Raw genomic sequence first — 19,972 nt, forward strand, 5'->3', positions numbered from 1 at the left:
TTTTAAGCAAAAGGGCTGTTCAAAACAATTACTATGAACCATCTCAGAGGGACCTACACATTTTTTGTTGATCAAATTTTTTTTTTTTACAAACACAGTGGGTTTTTACATACACCTTCATCAAGAAATGAGTATAATAGGCCCAAAAGAGTGTAAATAAATGTAGAGCATTCTGGAGTTTCATGTTAGGAGCTAAAAGGAAATCTAGCGCTTACCTCAACTTGATAACATATTAAAACTACGACTGTGGTTTTGTGTTACCTACAAATTAAAAAAAAAAAAAAAAACTTGCTACCTACAGGTTACATAATACAGGCAGACCAGCCTGGAGTGGAGAGCTTTAAACGGGAACGACAGGCAAGAGAGGTGATGGTACACAGTCACCAACAGAGAGTTCATATTGGAATTAGAGAGTAAAACAATGCTGGCAATGTTGTGGTGGATGTCTGCTACAGACTGCCTGGTCATGAAGAAGCACGAGACATTTTTTGGTCAACTGGAAGAAGTCTCTTGTCTTCAGGCCATTGTCCTTATGGGGAACATCAGCCACCCCAGTAACATTCAGGAGAGTAATGCAATGGGGCACAAGTAATCCAGAAGGTTTCTGGAGTGCATTAGTGTTGACTTCCTTGCACAGGTGATTGAGGTGCCAATAGACAGAGATGCTCTGCTGAACCTCATGCTCACAGGAAGAGAGAGCTGGTTGGGAATGTGAAGGTTAGCAGCAGCCTTGGCTACAGCAGCTATGAGATGGTCTGGGTGGACTGCAGGATTCTGAGAGGAGGGAGCTTCACAAAAAGCCTGGCTAAGTGATGAGTCAGGGGGATTTAGCACCATATATACACATCTGAGGTGAGGAATTAAAGGAGATGTAGCTCAGTGATATGCAGTGACAGGACAAGAGGTGATGGTTGCCAACTGAAGTGCAGGAAATTACACAAAATTAAAAAATAGCCCCACTTCCTTAACATGAGGGTGCTTAAACACTGGCATAGATTTCACAGAGGGGTTGTGACATCCCAGTCTTGAAAATACCAAAATTCATCTGGAGGAGGCCCCAAGCAGCCTGCTCTGGCTGACCCTGCATCAGCAGAGGGGGTTGTACAAGACAAACTCTAGAAATGCCTGCCAGCCTCAGCTGCTCTGTGACTCTGCAACACATCTAAGGAAACTTTTTCCATAGTAACACAAGGTCTGACTTCCTGGAAATCAAAAGTTGCCTTAAACGGGTCTGATATAAATCAATTTAAATATTATTTGTTGAAAGAGCACAGTTGTGCAGTTTTGCAGGATGGCAGGAATGCAATCTTACTCACTAATAACCTCTAATGAATTCCTCTAAACCAGCATGGAAAATTGCTTCTTACCGAAGACAAAAGCATAAATATCTGAAACAATGATGTTATACTCATGGCAGAGTGGTTAGAAATCACTGATGGAGGGAATCCTCAGTGGCTCCACTCCCAACCTCTCCCATTTGTATCAGGTTGCACGTTCTCCCTTGAGTAAAGTCTACTGGCATAGACTGGGCTGTGGAAAAAAAATATATTTTTAGTATGAACGACTCAACATTAATAGAGTTAAGAGTTTCTCAATTCAGCATGAAAACACATTAGATCAGGAACTGGTGACAAATCCTACTTCTCCAATGTCAGGTGGATTGAGTAATGTCTGGAAAGACTATGATTCTAAAATGAGCGTCTGGACGTGTCAAAACAGTTTAAATATCCTTTCCAGAGTGTGCAAAAATGAAGTTAACTATTCACTTCATTTAAAATATTCTTGATACCCTGATGAATCTATTATTTACCATATTGTAAAGCTTCCCATTTTTTAATATGAATGCTCCTTGTAGCCAAAGTTTGTTTAATACAACAATAACCTGAGGGAAGAGGTATGAAGTAAACACTTTTTTAACCTGCTTTCTTAGTGTGACAGAGATGTTTTTAAAAAACTGAAGTCAGAATACTTTCTTTCTTGATCTGCATTCGTTATATGCTTACAAAAGCATTACTGAATATTGCATGGGTCAGTAGAGTCTGCAGAAGAAATATGGTTTTATTCCCTGGCAGCACCCATACTTGGATGAAAGTTACCCCACGTTTGATCAAGTGTAGCCTAAGCTGAAATACAGGCAATAAAAATGGGTTAAATTTTAGTTCACACCAGTACAAACAACATGGAGAAACCTAATTACAGGCTTCTAGGAGTGTACCTCATTTCCCAGATTTCAAATGTTCTTGTCTGGACATATCAGACTCTCAGCACCTTCAGAGATCTAATTTTTCTGTCTCCAGAAGCAGTGTTAGCATCTGCATGGATGGCTTCACCATGATTCCAGGAGATGTCTGGTGCAGCCAGTGCCATTGTACCATGTATCTTTCAAATGAACCTTAATATTCACCAGTGTTAACAAAAAAACTTCAAGAGTTTGACTTCCAGAACATCTGCAGATCCAGTATGAACCGCATGAGTTTTACTGCGCTGTTTGCATAACCAGTGAAAAAACGGTTTACAATAGTTTACATGATTTCAAGAAACATGGCAGATAAAAAATAGAAGCATCTAAGCTTTTAGTTACTCAGTTCTGTCTTGCTGACTGCTTTTGTTTTGTTACTTTTCCTGATTTCTTTGTTATTCTATTCACTGCAAAGGCAACCTGCCAAAAATAAAAATCCCCAACCTCCTTTCCTTCCACCAAACAACAAAAAACTTTTTCAAAACACAGGAGTAGTAAGCATTATAATTTAACTGTATGTGGCAGTGGCAATTCCTCAAACAGCTGTGTTTTAAACAGCTTGATGCTCTAGGAATAATCTGCCAGTATATCAAGAACACTTTAGCTCATTAAATTTTTTACACACATCTCATTCTCTCTTCACTCTTCTACATTCTCTCATGTGTATATTTGTGCAAGGCAGGTTAAGAAACTTCTGAGTGTATAAAAAACATATGCACTGATTTTGGCTCCCCCACCTAGACATTTTTTTTCATTCTGAAAAAAATGTGAAAGACCCAATTCTAACATTCCTTTTTATGAAACATCAAAGATTCTGGACTGCAGTAACTCTTCTCCCCTCCAAATTCAATTTATTTTGCATTTTTTACATAAGAAGCAAAGCCAAAACAAAATGTTGTTCTATCATGTTTCAATCAACAGGAAGTTTACTGTATTGTCAGTTTCTCAAAAAGAAAAAAAAATATGCAAGCCAAATTTATAGGATTTTAAGACTGCTATGGAGCCAAGACTCACTTTCACTGATTTAAGCTCTATTCCAGAAGAATACTTAAATATTTCTCTTTGTGCTTTGAATAGTTCAGCCCAGCAAAAATAGGAGCAATTTTCCCTTCCTGTTTTTTTTTTCTCTTCTAGTTTAAGGTTCAGAGTTTTCATCTCATAGTGTTGACAAAAAGCAGGGCATTATAAAATGTACACGGAACACTGGCTTATAGGAAGAAACTGGGTAAAGAGCTTCTGTTCTTTATCTTCCCTCACAAGAAGGTTTATATGAAATTGAATGACCAGAATGGTACTGAAAAAAATGTTCATACAAGATGGGAATAATTAATGGGATCTGTTCCCATAGACAGACCCTAAAATACTAAATGTAACAACTTTCAGAAAGGGTTAGATGCTTATACAGACTTTGAAAACATCAAGGGTAAGCATTTTGGAAGAGGTATTAAAACACACTTTCCAGAGCTTAAGCAAAACTGTAACTACCAGTAATCAAGACAATTTCTTGTCTGTGAATTTCTTACATTTTCATCTGAAGCATCTGGCAGTGACAGCTCTCAGATGTGGGATGCTAGACTAGATGGATGACAGACATAATCCAGTATAACAATCTCCACATTCCAGTTTCACTGTATAGGGGCTACTAGGGCTTTTTCTGCTCCATGTAGCATCTAAAATTTTTCCTGACAATCTTCTGCACCACCCTGTCTCACAACAGATCCAACACAAAGCAGATTTTTACAAGAAGAATACTATAAAGCACAAAGGTGCAATACTATGTTAAGTCAGCTATTATACCCTTTATACCCTTTTCTTTAAAAGAGATTACCATTTACAAAGAGCCAATATGAAAAGCAAGGGTTAATTAATCAAGTTTTATTCACAAATACAATGTTAAAAGAATAGAAAAATGCAATTATTATCTAGAGATCTTACTCCTGGAACCTCTGCCTGCAGCAGAAGTTCCTTCACAAGCAACCTTTTCCTTTCTTTGTTTCTCTCTCTCTTTTTTGTAATATCAAAGATTTTAGAATCAGCTTTTTAACCCAGTATCAATTTTCAAACTTTAGGGCCCAATTTTCAGCTGATGTGACTTAACACATCTGTGTTTACCTCACTAGAGTCACCACAAACCCAAAGGATCAGTAGGAAACTCCAAAGGTGCCTGGTCCCTGTGCCACCTGAATGGTAAGAATGACTGAAGGACATCATTCCCACCTTCATTGCCCAAGCTCTTTTAAAGGTGAAACACTGCCCCTTGATTTCACCCTTGTACAGCAGCTGTCTTGATTCTTCCATTGCTTCACAGTCCTTTGCATCCCCCTGAGTTACAGGAAAGAGGGATCTGGGACAGAGGATTTATCTGAGGCTGCAATGCTTTTTGACAGCCTTATAAATGTTTCCTTGCCTGTTTTAATGATGCCAGTATTTTCTGATCCCTTAATAGATCTGTGTAAAAAAAAAACCCTAAATATTCAATTTTCTGAAGAACATCTGGTATGATCCTAATATGTAAATACACACTTGGTGAGCTTAATTGAAAGCCTTGCCTTCTCCAGTGACACACACTTTCTGTCTGCTGCAAAAGAAAAGGTGGAAGTCTCTCACAATACAGTATTATTCACAGACCTCCAGATCTGGCTTATCCTGTCCTCAGTAATATTACACACATCAGGACGCAGATCAACTATAAAGCATTCCTTAGGACAATTGCTGCAACAGGCAGCTGCTTTTTAAATAGAAAATTAAGATTATTCCAGACTTTCCCTCAGACATACAGTAACTAGTTCCTTAGCACTGCATGGCAGGGAGGCACACGGTTATGTGAGATGCCTGGGAGAGCAAGAGAGCGTGTTACAATGTTGGGAATTTAAAAAATGCCTCAGAGATAAGGCAGAGGCTGCATACGTATAGAAAAAGGCAGTTGTGAAGTAAATGTCACTATTTTTTGCCAGGGGCCAGACAGCTCTTCGCAGTGCTGTGGGGATGGGCTCCACAGTGCCTGAACACTAGGGACTGAAGGGGAACAGGGTGGCATGGGGGCAGCTGTGATTCAGGGACCCCTCTGCCCTTGGGACCTGTTAAGTTGAACATCTGGTGCCTTTTAACACTAGTTTTTTATATAGAGCCAGGAGAGCACTGCCACTTCCCACCCCTTGATTCACCACGGCAAGAGTAACCCCAGAGGGCACCAACTGGTTTCTTTCGGGGAAAGTAGACCAGCAGATGCACCCCAGGAGGTCACCTAATGTACTCCAGCCACTCCTCTACACCTTGCCCAAAGCAAAATCCCACAGACAGAGAGCCAGTGGGCCTCTACACCACCAGTTTCACTATGCTGATGTGCTTTTCCCATGTTGCGCTACTTGTGGCTGTTGGAAGCTTGTCACCCTGCAGTCCAGGTAGGTAATGTGAATTTACAGAAGACTTCATTGCACAAAAGGGTAGTCCTCATTCACCATTACCAGCACTGACTGCTACATCTTCAGTAGCATTAGCAACCAGACACAAGAAAGATAAGCAGTGACCTATTTTTGCTACCTGTGAAGAGTCTACACCTGCCCAATGACTGACCTCCAAGGGAGGATTGTGCTGCTTCACAGCCTGCAGTGTGGTGCTGTTTAAAATTACATTTTAGCCATCACTTCAGAAAAAATACCCTTTGGCTCCTTCAGATAGACAGTGTGATTGAACCAGGTGAATGTGGTGGAGCCTGCTTTGAGCAGAGGCTGCACTGTGTGACAGCCTGTGTTCTCCTTTCCCCTTCTGCAGGACAATGTGAAGAGTAAGTTTTACTTCTGTTTCTTGCTGGTGTTATTTTAGTAGGTCTTGTGCAACAGCGTGATGTGGTCCTAAGTTTTCCAACATTGCAAGGACATGTTTAAATTTTAAAACCATGTGATCATTTATGAAAACAACAGTTCCTTTTATATTTTGCCATAATATCTTTCACATTTTCTTTTACACATATGTCCCTTCAAAAACAACTCAGTACCAAGCATAAATCAGCTGTCAGTATCCACTTAAAGATATCCTGCTTGAGAATATCAGGATATGCATGGTTCAGTATATTTAGACAAAAAACACGTATATCCTTTACACAAGAATCATTTTTGGCCTCCCTTCCCTTTCCACCCACCCCCCACTTTTCCTCTTCCCTCCCAAAATATGGACCATAGGGCACATATCTTGTTACTCAGTGCTACACAAAGGTAAACTCTGCATTTCCTCTCCAAGCACCTGGAAGCTGGCTACCCCAACTGGGGCTTCAGCTGAAACCAGCTGGGGAAAAGCTGAATGAACCAATTACAACAGGAAATAAAAAAGAGGAAGCCCGCATCTACAGTATTAATTGTAAGTACATTGTTTTTTAGGAGAGGAAAATGATGAGCTGGACAAAGAGCAGCATGACGGTGTAGGCAGCTGCCAAGGCCCTGGCCGGCAGTCAGCAGAGCCCTGCAATGTGAAAGCAGGGCATGGGGAAGGGTGGACTCTACCTCCAGGTAAGCACAGAGCAGCAACTGATGATGGCACTCTTATTCATTCTTGACTGTTAATACTGCAGCACATCACCACCACTACTATATCCCAACAACTGGCATGCATGCCCCTGGCTTTTATTGGTAAGGTGCCAAAACATGCCCACCCTTCCAAGGGCTCCCCACTGAAGCAGAATCAATGACCAGAAATATCTCCACTGGACATGGATTGCTTTATATCTATCCTTTTCAAACTTGCAGTGAGCCACAGGCATAGAAAGGGGATCCCATAATTTTTCTTTACTCTGCATTCTCCAGGAAAGAGTGCCGCATGAGCCTGCACCAGTCCCCATCTTGCTGCGGACGGTCACCCAGCTTGCACAGGGCTGCTGCTTGGCACCAAATGAGGGTGGCAGCAGGTGTGTGGGAAATGGAGGAAGCTGGCAGGGAGAAGCTATTCCAATTCCAGCTGACCCAAGGTACAGGGGACAATAATGAAAACTGGCTAGAGACCTGGCCCAAATCACTGTCAGGGACAAATGCAGACCAGATGGTGCAATTTGCTTGGGGACAATGAGGATGCTGTCCATGCCCTTTCCTCAGCATCTGAGAAACCGTTCAGCTCAAAACAAGAAGAATTTTTCTCTAATATATCTACGTTTCTATGGTTGCATCTTTTTAACTATAAACATTTCATGCTTTAAAGATTTAAGGAATGATCATGTTACACTGACAGCCTTCTTCTAAGGAAACTCCATAAAATACCAGTATGTTTACTTCTGCCTAGCTGTCCTGTTGCTCCTCTGAAATAGCCAGTAATCTCTACTGAACAGTCATCATCTTCCCTCCCACACAGCCTGACAAAAATGGACTTATCACAAAAATAAATTGTAGATTATTTTTGCAGAAAAAATGTTAATACCCTTGCAATCAGCTCCATTAGGTTTACATACTCCCCTCCCTGTGCTTTGCTTTCTCCCTGCCTCCCTCCTGCTCTTCAAGAGAAATTTTTAAAGCAGTAAATGGCAGGATTCCAGGGGTGATGTTATGCCAAAAATCAATTTAAAAAACAAAAGAGAGAGGCTGCAAGATTAAAAAAAAAAAGAGGAGTGGGAAATGTATTTCCTCTGCATCTGGGACCTTAGATCTTGGCAGTATAACTGATGGCATTTTACCTTGAAAATGGCTCTCCCTCCTCTGTCCCTCCTGTTCACCAGACATGGCTGATTGCCCTGAGCTTTTCCCTTTTTCTACTCCAAGATGAGACATAAAACTTCACTTCTGCAACTGCAGCTTGCTGGTTTGTAAGGAAGACATGCCATCCAGTGTAAAATGTGGTTCACACACTACTCCTAGGCTTTACATGCAATATGCTTACAGTAGTGAGATTGTGGCTGAGAAGTGATGTGGAAAACTAGCTTTTAAACAAGATTTTGAAAAAGAGAATATGGACCTCTTTAGAGGAAGGTTGATTCTGCCACTACATAGTGCAGTGGATACTTTCAACAAAATTACTTCTTTTTATTTTTACAGCCTTGTCCTCACATACCTTAAAAACCAGTGTCTTTCACAGCAGTGCTATGGGACAAATCTGAGGAAGAAAAAAAAAAAAAAAAAAAAAAAAAGGCAGGCGTTAGCCCTAGCCATAGCCTCAGCTGAGCCTGGGAAAGGCCTGGCATGCCAGGCCAGACCCACTCCACTGACCTCATGGGGTGTCCCTAACATCATTAGCAACAGCTCATTAGAAAGATTCTCTGTACCCTTGCTGGCCTTCTCTGGCTTATTTCCAGTTCTGCGGCACCTTTCCCAATATGAAAGAACTAAAACAATTGAGACCCTTCCAGATCTAAGTGAATGGCAAAATTATGCTCTCTGTTTTGTTTTCTCCCCTAGTAACTGCTACTATTTTGTATACTTCCTTGACCTCTATTGAGTATTGAGCTGATATTGTCATGCATCTGTTGTATACCCACAATCTCAGTCCGGAGTTGTTATCACCACCTAAGAAACTGCCATTTAACAGGTTAATTTAAGACTGGTTTTGCCCCTGTTTGTCTCACTTCATTCTTATCTACCTTGAATGTGACCCAGCAGATCATTCTACAACTCTACACAGATGTCTTTCATCTTTGCTGGTTTGAGTAATTCAGTTTCATCAGCAAATTTTCTCATGTCAGTGCTCACTGAACATAAAAGATTGCATGACAGATTGCCGTTTAATCCCCCTGATGATCTCACTCAGCTCCAAGAACTGGTGATTTATTCATATGTTCCAATTCTTACCCTTTATCCATGTAAGAATCTTCTATCTTGTATTAGGTTCCTCAAAAGTTTTTGGTGGAAAAGTCTGTCAAAAGACTCTGGAAAGCTAACAATAATCAGCCAATGTGATGACTCTTATCCACATATCTCTAAGCCTTTTTTGAGAATGCTATCAGGTTTGTACAGCCAAGCTTCCTTTTTCAAAGTCCATGTTGACCCTTCCCATATTGACCTTGTTCTCACCAGCAAGGAGAGGCTAGTGGGGAATACGAAGCTCAAGGGCAGCCTTGGCTGCGGTGACCATGAAATGGTGGAGTTCCAGATCCTTAGGGCAGCAAGGAGAGTGCACAGCAAGATCACTAACCTGGACTTCAGGAGAGCTGACTTTGACCTCTTCAGGGAGCTGCTTGGTAGAGTACCATGGGATAGAGCCCAGGAGGGAAGAGGTGCCCAAGACAGCTGGTTGATATTCAAGAATCACCTCTTCCAAGCACAGCAGTGATGTGTCCCAACAAAGACAAAGTCAGGCAAAAACACCAGGAGACCTGCATGGTTGAACAAGATGATCCTGGACAAAATAAAACACAAGAAGGAACACTACAGAGGGTGAAAGCAAGGACAGGTAGCCTGGGAGGAATACAGATAAACTGTCCAAGCAGCCAGGGATCAGATTAGGAAGGCCGAAGACCTGACAGAATTGAATCTGGTGAGTGACATCAAGGAGAGGAAGAAAAGCTTCTATAGGTGTATCAGTGATAAAAGGAAGATTAGGGAAAAAATGGGCCCTCTCCTGAAGGAAACAGGAGACTGGATTACCTGGGACATGGAGAAGGCTGAGGTACTTAATGACTTTTTCATCTTGATCTTCACCAGCAAGTGCTCCAGCCACATGGCCCAAGTCACAGAAGACAAAGTGAGGGACTGGGAGAAAGAAAGACTGCCCACTGTAGGAGAAGATCAGGTGTGAGACCATCTGAGGAACCTGAAGATGCACAATTCCATGGGACCTGATCAGATGCATCCACAGATCCTGACAGAACTGGAGGCTAAGCCACTATGTGTCATATCTGAGAAATCATCACAGTCAGGTGAAGTTCCCACAGACTGTAAAAGGGGAAACATACCCCCCCAATTTTAAAAATGGAAATAAGGAAGACTTGGGGAACTACAGGTCAGTCAATCTAACCTCTGTGCCCAGCAAGATCATGGAGCAGATCCTCCTGGAAATTATGCTAAGACACATGGAAAATAAGGAGATGATTAGTGACAAATAACATGGCTTCACTAAGGGAAAATTGTGCCTAACAAATTCGGTGGCCTTCTATGACAGGGTTACAGCATTAACAGATCAGGGAAAAACAACTGACATCATCTACCTGGGCTTGTGCAAAGCTTTTGACACTGTCCTGCACAACATCCTTGTCTAAACTGGAGAGACATGGATTTGATGGATGGTCCTCTCAGTCACACTCAAAGAGTAGTGGTCAACAGCTCAATGTCCAAGTAGAGACCAGTGATGGCATTCCTTAGGGGTTGGTACTAGGATCAGCACTGTTTAACATCTTTGTCAGTGACATGAACAGGGGGATTGAGTGCACCCTCAGCAAGTTTGCTGATGACACCAAGCTGTGTGGTGCAGTTGACACACTGGAGGAAAGGGATGCCATCCACAGGGTACTTGAGAGGCTTGAGAGGTTGGTCCAAGTAAACCACATGAAGTTCAACATGGTCAAGTGCAAGATCCTGCTCCTGGATCAGGGCAAACCCAAGCACAAATACAGGCTGGGCAGAGAATGCATTGGGAGCAACCCTAGCAAGAAGGACTTGGGGCTGTTGGTGGACAAAAAGCTCAGCACAGCCCAACAATGTGCACTTGCAGCCCAGAAAGCCAACCATATCCTGGGCTGCATCAAAAGAAGCGTAACCAGCAGGTTGAGGGAGGTGATTCTGCCCCTCTGCTCTGCTCTTGTGAGATCCCACCCGGAGCACCACGTTCAGCTCTCGGGCCCCCAAGATAAGAAGGACATGGGCCTGTTGGAGTGAGTCCAGAAACGGGCCACAAAGATGATCAGAGGCTGGAGCACCTCTCCTATGAAGACAGGCTGAGAGAGTTGGGGTTGCTCAGCCTGAAGAAGGCTCCAAGGAGACCTCATAGCAGCCTTCCAGTACCTAAAGGGGGACTTTTTACAAGGGTTTATAGTAATAAGACAGGACTAATGACTTTAAACCGACAGAAGCTAGTTTTACATTAGATATTAGGATGAAATTCTTTATTGTGAGAGTGGTAAGACACTGGAACAGGTTGCCCAGGGAAGCTGTGGATGCCCCATCCCTGGAAGTGTTCAAGGCCAGACTGGATGGGGCTTTGAGCAACCTGATCTCATGAAAGATGACCCTTCCCATGACAGGGAGGGTGGAACTAGATGATCCTTAACATCCCTTCCAACACATACCATTCTATAATTCTGTGAAATTGGTGATTACTCAAGCACCCAGCAGTTTTGCTGAGTGTGCTCCACTGGTAAATTTTTCTACTCTCTCAAAAAACTAAGAAATCAACAGGCCTTTGAACACATATTTAAGTTCAATAAACTAGAGTTTTCCAAATCCAGAGATGGGAACAAGGGCCAAGGCTGGTATCTTCATGGGAAAGTCCTCTTGTTTTAACCTCTTCCGGTACTTCCAAATGAGTCTACATCCTTCATTCCTCTGCCATGGCACTCCAGCACAGAAAGGAAGGGTTGCTGGCCAAGAGATAGGTCCCAGGCTATTTAAAAGGAAAACTCTACCCAGTAACTTGCAGAATGAACAGCTAAGCATTTACATCACAAGCTCCTCAAGAAATGCATCCTAGAAGGAAACCCAAAACCAAGCTGCCAAATCCTGCATTGGTACTTCCCAGTTAAATCTAAGATGGAGCATCATATTGCAATATTTAAATAGTATTGCAATAGCCTAATCACCAGTGGCATTTGCAAAGGTTGCATCACAATGCACTCATCATAACTTCTTAGCAGTAATTAAATGCAGAACAGGGGACCTGGTTTTCTACTTGATCTTCTTGGAGCACAACCAGATGTCTAGATTGTCCACAGATGGCCAACAAACCTTCTCAGAAGTCAGGAATGCTTCTCCTGTGACCAAGGGCTGCAGATTCACATTCAGGAGTTATTAATATTACTCATTACTTACATTAGAGCTGTCTTTAAGACCCCACCTGGAAATGGTAAATCAGGTCCCCATAATTTTTGCTCCTGGTCGAAAACAAAGTAAGAGACAGTCCTTGCCTTGAGCTCAAATACCTACTCACAATGGAGACACATTTACTTCATGTCTGACAGATATTTTACGTATGTGTTTCCATATTTGTTCCTGACTTGCCACAAGCATCTCTCCCCATGATGATATCTCATGTCTCTGTTTTCCCTCAGGATCTTAACAATGTAAAAACTTTTTAGGTGCATTTGGTCTTCATCCAAAATATTTTCCTTTATTACTTTTTTCCCAACTCTCAGATCCATAATTAAATCCATATTATTAATAAAAGCCACTTGGTCCTTTTTTTCAGCTGAAGCACACAAAACAAGGGTTTAACTCTTCAGTAACACACTTGGCTTGATGATGTATCTGCAATGCATCAGCTTTCCAACCCTTAACAGGACAAAGCTCAAATTTCTGTGCAATAGGTCTTCACATAGCAACAAGCATTTTCTGTCAGTGGAAGAATAGTGCATAAGGAAAACAAATGAAAGCTGAGCCCTGACTCCACTAACTTGAGAATTTCTTCCCTGAATCCACCTACTAGTAAAAAAGAACCAAGAGTAGCTGAATGCCTCCAAAGATACAAACTGCTCCAAAGAGTGTTTTCTGACACTGGTTGAGCTACACAATTAAGAGCAAAACTGAGCTTTTCCAAAGGGTGTGCCTGATGTTAAACTTTGAAGGTTTGACATCATTGTATCAAACCAGAGCTTTTAGCACTTTTGAACACCAGATCCTTTTGTAAATACCAAAAAAAAAATGCAGTAACATAAAATGTAGAAACTTCTCTTCCAAACTGGCTACATAGGATACCCATCTTTCACAAATATTTAAATTCCCTTCCTTTTCTTGAATTCTCTACACCACTCTTCCTTTCACCTCTGTCTCCATCAGGCCCCTTCCTATGGTGGGCTGTGTCCATGAGCCAGGGGGTCCATGCTGTGCCATGCATTGTGAGGTCCCAGCCTTTCCAACCTTCCCACTTGGGAGCCAGGACATCTTGAAAGCCACAAGAGCCCCCGTCTTCCCCTCACTTCCACCATCAACATCAAAAGTGACATCATCATAGTTTCTGGGGAAAGCAGCTGTTCCAGGACATCACTCCCAGGAGGCAGGCACTGCCTCGGCTGGCTCTGCCAAGTCCTGACAATCCTGGAGATTAACACTGACACATTGACTACAACTTCATATTTCACGGGGAGCCAATGTAATGAGTAACAAACTGCAGTGACACTTAGTTGGCAACTGATGTCACCCAGATAGAGGGCTGCTCCACATGAAAGCTTTTTCCATGTGGCAATGCTTCTTTTTAGTCCACCACTACCTGGGAGCACACAGCTGGTGCACAGCACCAGTCTCTGGGTAAGAAGGAGCACCAGCAACCACAGCAAGAGGAAAGCCTGGAGGAATTTCCTGCTGTTGCTGTTCTGAGTCCCTTAGCAGCAGATTGCAAGAGGTGGCTGTAGCCCAAAGAAAGAAATTGGAGAAAAAAAGTAAATAAGGTCATTGCATCTGGCATGTCTCCACAGTGTTCTCCTTTTTCCATCTACGTTACCTTCCTTTCTCCACGGTTACCCACAGCCAGGTGCTTGTCCCAGCTGTGAGAGGAAATGTTAGGAAGTCATGTGTCCTCTATTTTAAGAACATGGTGAGCCACACATGGAAAAGCATTTTCCTAAATGTGATTGTAATGGAGCATGCTGGTTTTTAGCTATTCCTCTGCTTGCATTTGAAGAGCATTTGAGCTATGTTCTCTGCTCCAACTACTGATTACTGAGTATTTTAAGATACAGTGATTACATTACACAGCATTTTCTATACACATGCCCAGGCTTAAAGCGAAAAGTCCCCTGAAAATTATTTCCCCTACCATTCTCTCCTTGAATTCTGCAGATTTTTTTCAAAACAAGTGACAAACCCATTTATCCATGGTCATACAGATATAGTGGGGAGGAAAATTAACCACAGCATAGCTGTTGTTTTTTTTTTTTTTCAAAATTTATTTCAGTGGTATTCACACTATCTGTACATAAAAAAGAAAGACATAAAATAGACGACTCACAGGATCCCTATTTAAGATCCCTAATAAAACTAAAACCTTTCTAGTATATATCAAACCAGTACTGTAGGACTCCTACACCATTTTTCTTTTATACCACAAACCACGAAACATTTTTCCCCTGTAGATTCACAAAGGGAGGATGGATAATTAAGTATATAAAAAAAAGTCAAAGGACCTGTGCAAATAGTGATGCCACCCACACCCACAATGCAGAAAGCAATGCTTGTAACCCTGAAAAACAAATACCACACACTTTTGTTTTCAGGGCTGCCCTGTTCTTCTGTAGGTGTGTATTAAGTCCTCAGAAATAAGTAAAAAAACAGAGGGAACCACACCAAGCATCAGCACCTAGAAGAAGAAGAGAGAGCAGACAGACTAACAGTCCAAAAAGCCATAGCAGGTCTGGCTGGCTGTCCCGAGCACAATTAGTCTGAAAGGGAGAAGCAGACCTAAAGAGGACCCAAGATGACACGTTCCATTTTATATGCCTGATTCCCCAGGCATTTCAAAGCAACTCAGATGATGCTACCAGCATGTTTTTAATCCTGTCAGCAATGGTTTTGCCTGCTTACTATTTGCTTTCATAGAAAATGAAGCATGTTATAAATGCTCCCCGCCATGTTTGTTTTCTTTTTAATGCTGTAAGTGCCTCGTGCAAATCTGTAGCATAAGCACAAAGTAGCACTAAGGTGTGGTATAACCACCCTAGTACTTTCTGTTTATATAGCTTTTTATTTTCCTGTATTACTGCCAATCAAGCATCAAAGAGACAGATAAAAACCTCTGCTCCTTGAATTCCCAGTGTGTTCCCCCTGCCTCATTACAGACACTGTTGAAGGACATGATAAAGCTTAGCTGACCGGCTTCAATCTTGTCGATCAGCACAGGCACAACTGGAAACAAGTCCTCCTGGAGTAATGTCAGCACTTTCCTTGACAGCAAATGGAAACTAAACAAGGGGAGAAGGCAAAACAGCAGAAAGTTCTATTCTGTGTCTGAGAAACCTCTTTGCCTCTCTCTTTCAGCCCCCTTTTCCACATGTGATGCAGTTGTCAACAGTGTGTACCGATGCATGCTGAAAACTGGACTGCCCATATGCCCACTATGCTGTGTGCTGGTGCCACCATTTACAGGAAGGTTTTTTTATGCACTGGTAGCGGAAACACAAAAAAAAGGTTTGAGAGCTGGGCTAGATATTCAGCTGGCATTAGTGCTTCAGGTCAACGGGAAGGCATTGCAGAGCATCAGCTGAACACAGGCCATGGCAATACTTCAAATGAGGGATGCCAACACCAACGCCTTCTTTCTTTCCTACACATATGCAAACAGGCATTCATGCCTTTACTTTTCACTTGTTTAATACTCTTTCATAAATATTGTCACAGCATGCATTCTACACAGTCCGTCACAGCAAGCAGATCCACAGGGAAGATGATTTTTAGCAGAGGCTTTGGCTCCCTACACGGACTTTTCTAAGGCACAGGAATCCAGGCAGAGGCCCAGAAGCTGGGATCCTGGAGGCACTCGTACGCGGCTGAGCAGTGAGGAGTAAGGTAGAAATAAAGCAAAGCTAATGGACAGATTTGAAGCTCTGGAGGATCAGTGTCCTCCTCAGGACAGGTTTATCCCTGTAACCCATGAACCCTGGTGCAGGATCCGAGTCATAACATCTCCACTGCATTTGTCCAGATGAGTTTGCAAGGATGCCAGGGTGTGAGGGGTAGAAAGGGTCTTTTCTCCAACACAGCCTTACTCCCCCAGGTTAGCTGGGAACCTCACAGGGATGAGAGCCAACCCTGTACCAGAGACTGGAAGGGCACACCATCACCCTGTTGCACCCTCCCATGGAATGAGGCAGAAATTTACCTACTGTGAGGTAACGTCAAAAACTTCACTTTACTGGTCTTAATGGACACCATTTTGTTCCAGATAAGCTTTCCCTTTTCATGCTCAACTGAATTGATACTAGTATGATCAACTCAAAGTGGTTGCATATATCTTCTTAAATCTCACCACCATTGTGTAGAACAATTAATTAGGGCAAAGCTGGTCTGTTTCCGTCTGATACGAACTGATAACAGCAAGTTTTCAGGGTCAGCTTCGAGATTTGCCTGGCGCTGTAGAAAGCCCTGGCCAGATTTCCAAACACCGTCATTTGGAGGCACAGAGTGCATTTTTCAGCTGGGTGAGGCTGAGGCAAATGCAGACATAAGCAGAAATGATGAAGCTGTCCAGTGGCAACTGTGGCTGTGCTGCTGAATGGTATCTATACTGTGCAACCAGGAAAATACATATAAAACCAGCATGCAAACACACAGAAACCAAATGAAAATGTCAAGGGGTACATTTCAAAGGCTGTCTGCTTTGGGTAGACAACCAGTGTAACAAAAAACTGACTACTGTATTTGTTAAACAAAATGAACCGCAAGTCATAAATGGGGAGAAATCCATAATTTTATTGAATCGCACTCAACAGTGCTCAGAGTGTGTTACCGTAACTCTATTCCTTTTAATTCTGACAGCCATGTTTTATTCATTACAGGCACAGACTGCTGATTGAAATGGAAGACTATTATGACAAATTATTTCTGACTTTGGGAGATAAAATGAGCTGCAACTGTTGCACTAAAATCATAGCCACTTGTGTGGCAGTTCTGCCACTTCATCTTCTAATTCCAGGGAGAGGGGAGTATTTAAACCAGTGTGTGCATTCTTGTAAACTGCAAAGCCAGTGCAAATTACACAGTGAAGTTTGCAGAGGGGCATAACTTGTTTCACAAATAATTGAACGACATTCGGTTCTCTCTGTGGCTACTAGATCTATTATGAAAGTCCAAAAATAACAGTAATGCTTTTTACCATTAAATTATAAGGCAAGGAAAAGGATTTAGACAACAGTAAGGGTCTTAATTGTATGTTTGTAAACTTATAGGCAAGCTTCTATTCAGCTACAGCTTTAGTTCAAATACCATAGCTCATACAAAGCCCACATTCTCTTTTCCCTTGTCTTTTTCCATTCCTTAGCAAGCAACACACCATCAGATAATGCTGTGCTTGCCAGGAGGGCTGAAACACATGGTAAGGTTTTGAAAAAGCCACCATTCCACACTGAATTTCAACACTTGGATCATTTACTAGGATGATATCAAAGTACCATAGGAATACTCCAGCATTCTCCTCATGCAATCATGAGATTTCCAATAACACAGAGTGCTTCTTCAAACTTTTCTTTTAAGAAGCCATATTAAAGAGGTAATTAAAGAGGTAATTCCAGTCAACAAAAATAATGTATTGTAATTTCCACCTCATATCCTGAAGGGATTTGTTTCATTTAAAAATATTTCTGCAACTGATTACCCATGGAAAACCTAATAGACCTTCTTCACCTTCTCCAGGCCACTCTGTCAACCCCAAAGGTAGGCAAAAATTGCCCAGCACATTAAAAAAAATAATTCTAGATAAAAAGTTCCTTTAACTTGACAGCTTGTATAAATATTAACAGCCTGTTCTCTGTTACCTGCATTTCAACTTGAGAAAACCTTCCATTCCTTTGAAAATTTAAAAGATTATTTGTGTTAAATTCCAATTTTAGTGAAAAAAACCAAAAACTTCAGTGGAATCAGAAGCTGGCCACCATCTGCTGAGTGTTCAACACCTGTATATGTCATCTGTTAGTACATGTTTGACTTCCAAGTGTTTGTTGCGTTGCACGTAGCTATTGACATGATGTCTCCTTTGTAACACTTTAGAACTATGTGGATTTTCATAAATCAAGCACCAAGCCATCAGAGAGAGTGGCATGACTTACGACAAAAGAAAGCATTTCATGATGTGAGCAGACTACAGGAGGTAGAAAGTTTGATGTGTATTTGATATTTAGGTGGCAATGTCTAGTTTGATTCAGATTGTCTTCCAATATTTAGGTGAAAACAAATAATATTAAATATAAATAATTACCTATGTTGGACACGAGCAGCTTAGCAGTGATCAAGAAACATTTCATCTAGCTGCAAATGGAGAAGAAAAAAGAATTACTACATACACCACATGAAGAACTAGAGAGAGAAGGCAGAAATGGGAATGGAGGACTTGTCTTCACAGTCCGATTAAATAATACCAGATCATGGCAGGATTTCTATTATCCTATCAGGCATTACAAGTGTTTTTTTCCATTACGGTAGTGGATGGTAAATTTGAATTCTTATCAAAGATTGTAGACAACACAGGAGTCCCTTATGTTTCAAGAAGGCTCATGTGTATATTCTCAAATAACATAGGATAGTCACCAAGGTCTTAATTGGCAAGTCAAATCAAAGCGAAGTGACCATTCATCACTTAGGAGCGATGGCTACTCAGGCAAAGGTTGCTGGTTAGCATCCCGAATAATCTGGTGTTTTGCATGGATGTAAAATGCTCTCTCTATCTCCTAGAAAGACTGGGAGCTTTTCCTGAAGGTAAATTCCTTGAAACCTAGGGCTGGTGGGCTCACAAGTAAGCTTCAGCTACAAATTGCATAGTCAAATGAGAATGGTACTTTGAGTTTGGAACTCAATAAAGCATTTTGAAATTTTATATTATTTATGATTGAAAAGTAACTCAGGGAATTTCCTGTTCCCAATAAAGTAAAAGATCTGGGGGAAATTAAGACACCATGGCCTAAATCCATGCTTCCATGCTATACTTACCCATCTGCATGGATGACAGCATTTCCTGGGAATGATTGATAAATTAAACAGCTAAATATGGTGTACACTCATGTTATTTTACACTTCCTGAGGCTGATGATAACCCAGAAGTTGAGAAGGCCAGCTAGCCTAGTCAAACCAGCAAAACAGGTCAGCTTTAGTCAAAAGCAATCAAACCACTTTGCTCCACAAAACTGAAATGCAAGTATCATAAGTCTGCATTTTTTCATTGCATCCTAGATGTTGACTACCAACATTTCTAACCACATGTGAATCTCCAAAACAGCCTGAGCCTGCTTCAATTTATGGGAAAAGTCTTTCTCATACATCTGAAACCTACTGTTAGCTTGGTGTTGCTCCCAGCTACTCCCCTGTCTTGGTGGGGGGAAGAACCTCTCCAGTTCCTCCTGGGATCCAGGCTCTGGGTACAGCTTTGGAGGGGCAAACCCATGTAGCAGCGAGGGACAGATCTGGATGCAGATTCTTCATCTCACTTTCACAGACATTTGTAACTACACACAGAGATACACACACACCTCCCCACCCCAAAGACACAAGGATAAATACAGTGACACAACTGCACAGAGCATCTCCTAATTATTGTCAGTCAGTATGATATAGCATGTGCTTTTGGTATCAGTATGCCCAAAGCTATGACCTCACCACTGGGAAATTTGGGATCTCTGTTCCTACGGGAGAGAAGACCACTTGAGCCAAGGAGGCTTGAATAGCTAACCTCAGGACAAATTTTTTAAGCAAAACAATTCAATTCCTCAAAAGCATGATTTTTCCCCCACTTAACGGCAACCTCTGACCTCATGTCTGGAGGTGATGGATGAGGTGAGACAGAGGCATGGGAGAAGACCTGAGGACAGTTGCCAGCATGTTACAGCTAGCAGTCATTAACAGGCAAAGTTTCCTCAGAAGGAAATAAGAATTATTTCAAATCAAGAAAAATAAACACCAGAATAATCAGCTGCGCAGT

The 19,972-nt window shown here is 41.8% G+C and overlaps 1 long non-coding RNA gene across 4 annotated transcripts in view; it reads right to left on the reverse strand.

Annotated features, from left to right (window-relative positions):
• Nucleotides 1–19,972, reverse strand: part of LOC308057083 — a 97,842-nt gene that overhangs the window by 29,495 nt on the left and 48,375 nt on the right. For 3 of the 4 annotated variants that reach the window (XR_013925112.1, XR_013925113.1, XR_013925114.1), the window contains exon 2: nt 18,260–18,309. This is a non-coding gene — a long non-coding RNA (uncharacterized lncRNA). Of the gene's footprint in view, nt 1–306; nt 18,310–19,972 lie in introns of all 4 variants that reach the window. The other variant, XR_013925115.1, reaches the window with a different exon arrangement.

Source organism: Falco punctatus (genome assembly GCF_963210335.1).
Source record: "Falco punctatus genome assembly, chromosome: Z".
NCBI lineage: Eukaryota > Metazoa > Chordata > Aves > Falconiformes > Falconidae > Falco > Falco punctatus.